This window comes from Rhagoletis zephyria, unplaced genomic scaffold (assembly GCF_001687245.7).
Source record: "Rhagoletis zephyria isolate East Lansing unplaced genomic scaffold, Rhagoletis_zephyria_1.1 Rzeph_scaffold_03646, whole genome shotgun sequence".
In the NCBI taxonomy this organism is placed as follows: domain Eukaryota; kingdom Metazoa; phylum Arthropoda; class Insecta; order Diptera; family Tephritidae; genus Rhagoletis; species Rhagoletis zephyria.
In genome coordinates, this window is record NW_016160729.1 from 50,844 (window position 1) to 53,713 (window position 2,870).

General features: G+C 37.3%; 1 pseudogene; it reads right to left on the reverse strand.

Moving 5' to 3' along the window:
- Positions 1 to 785: 785 nt before the first annotated feature.
- Positions 786 to 1,919, reverse strand: LOC108369398 (uncharacterized; annotated as a pseudogene).
- Positions 1,920 to 2,870: the final 951 nt, after the last annotated feature.

Here is a 2,870-nt window from a genome sequence, read left to right on the forward strand (position 1 = left end):
TTGAGTGAGGGTGGTTTGAAAATACCCAGCTCTTCAATGATGGACCAAATGCGTAATCTAGAGTCAGTATTTCAAGCAATGAACGAAGATGGCTTGCTCATTACAAATGGCTTTGTAAAAAAACATATTGAGCAAGCCTCGAATATTCATTGCGATATTAAAGTGAAAAATTTATTTTTCAGGGCAAGAATGTTCTTTAAAATACGCAAATTAAATAAAGAACTCACTGATAGTGCCCACAAAAAAAAAGAAAATATACAAAAATACTGACCTAAATGCGCTTGGTACCACCAACAAATAGGCAGGGGATGCAGCATATAGGGTAAGTTATAAATTTACACATTGAATACATTTTACAAATTCCGTTCGTTTCCAGCTTGGAAGTGGGAGAAATCATATCAGAAGTGAAATATACTAATGTCAAAACTTAGCATGCCACGAGTAAGAAAATTATTCACAAATTACATTGCAACATAAATTTATTTATTTACAGGTCAGTACTGTTGATACATAAAAGGCCCTTGTCAGGGCCGCCAAAAATTTGTAAAGAGATCAAAGTTATATACGAGCATAAATTAACATAAAAGGCCCTTTTTAGGGCCACAATAAATTTAGAAAGAGATCAAAGTTTTTACAAATTTATATATGTACGAGCATAAATTAACTTAAAAGGCCCTTTTTAGGGCCACAATAAATTTAGAAAGAGATCAAAGTTTTTACAAATGTATATACGAGCATAAAAGGCCCTTTTAAGGGCTACAACAAATTAATATAAAAGGCTCTTTTTAGGGCTGCAATAAATTTACATAAATTTAAAAAATTATTAAAAATCAACGCGGATTTTTGCCAGTTAAAACTTTCACTTATTTTACTAGAATTAAAAAAAAACTATCTTTCTGCGTACTAAAAATATTTCTAAGATTTCATATTAAAAAGTTCAAAATTAAGACGAAAATTCGTTGAATTTTTCTAAGTTCTGTGTAATGTTTGAAAGTTTGACTAATATGGTTTTGATTAAAGCTTGAACCATATTTTTGTAGTTCCTCCTCATCTCACTAATCCCACTGCCATGAAACACCCATTTTCCGCGTATATAATATGTGTTTTTAGCATCGGCCAATTGTTCCACAGTGTTGGTTTCATTGCTGGCGTCACCACCGGGTCCAGCACTTGGTATCGCACCTCGCCAATAATCGCCTTAAGATGTTTTTCGTCTTGCAACACAACCTACGAAATTGGAAATATATACTTCACCAGTTGGTTTATATCTTGACGTGTCACTTGCTGCACTTTATCCATCATCCCACCATAACACTCTCGCAATTTAAGAGCTAGAGCTTTCACCCTAATTTGATAGTTTGGCAACTGTTTGCGTTTATCAGTGTTTGCATTGCACCGCAGATCCCTTTGTTCTTTTTGTTGCTTTTAAGTTATCAATCTATTGAGCAGTTGAATCCTCTGCTTTTTACGTTTAATTTCACATTGCAAGTGTTCGCTGGAGCGCTGCTCACGCATGAAGTGTTAATATCGAATACTCAAGTCGTTGTGGCCGCCTTTAATATTAATATATTTCTGTTGTTTCTCAAAAAGGCTGAAAGAGAATGAAACTAATTCCAAGCTGCAATCTTTAGCATTGAATTGCATATATGTATGTGCCCAACTTACTTTTCCTTCTGCGTACAACCAGCAACATTACTGTGCACAATGATACCATTACGCACGCATCAGCAACAGTGAAAATTATGCTGGTGTTGGGATTTTCCACACAGTGGACAATGATATCTCAACCCCTCTATATCCTCGGGATTGGCATGACCGCCCGTATATTTGCAAACATCTTCACTTGAACTGGACACGTGAAATTTCAGATTTGGTGCATTGAAGCTCTCATCGGTCGATGAGCTAGACTTAGATGCCATAACATAGTGGTCAACCACCACAACCAACTCTTCCTGCTACCTGAGCGCTACATCACAATGTTTTTACGCTATACACAATCAGCTCAATCACTTTTGGTACAACTTTTTCATAATGTTAAATTATTAAAAACTCTATACTTGTTATTTGTATCACTCTAGCTTCTATTCAAATTTAAAGCTTTAATTTAACAAAGTTTTGATTGTTGCCAGCGCCACTGGGCGGAGCACTGCCCGCAAAACCTGGAGGCGGTTTTGTCATGTCCGGTAGAAAGAAATTCCCCGCTCCACCCTGCTGCGGCATGTTGTGGAGCGCAAAGTTATTTTGCTACGGATCACTTGGTGGAACGAAATTTATGTTGCTGTCATATTGCTGTTGTTTCCGATAGTGGTGATTCCCGACACCGCCATAACTATTATCATCAACTCTAGGCGGTTTTCTTAAGTTCCTCATCATCAACTGGCATGGAAACCTTCTGCGCCGTAAGCGGTCGGATCTTCGGAATGCTGTTGTGATGGTAGCGCGGCGACAGCCGGCAAAATCCCACCTGCATTTAGCAATACCGATGCCAACATTTGCTGTTCCAATGGTTGCTTCTGTTGCTCCAGTTGGCTGAATTGTTGCTTTGCATGTTGGATGAAGATTTCTGCGAGGTGCGCTGAATTCACAAAGTATGTGGCTTTTNTAATTTCGTAAAATCAATTTCCTGTGGTACGGTGCCTTGACTTTGTTTGAAAGGGAATATAACAGTTTTTTTATATTTGGGCAATTCACAAGGTGTCGTATTTGTCGTGTTTGTCGTGAAGTCATGATATTTCATGACAGTTGTAAAAATGTTGTTATTGTTTTGTGAAGAAAAATAACACATGACGATACAACTCTGCAACCTATGTTTATTCGGTGTTATGTGAGGTTAAGTGCTGAGATATAATAAATAATCGTAACAGGTGTTC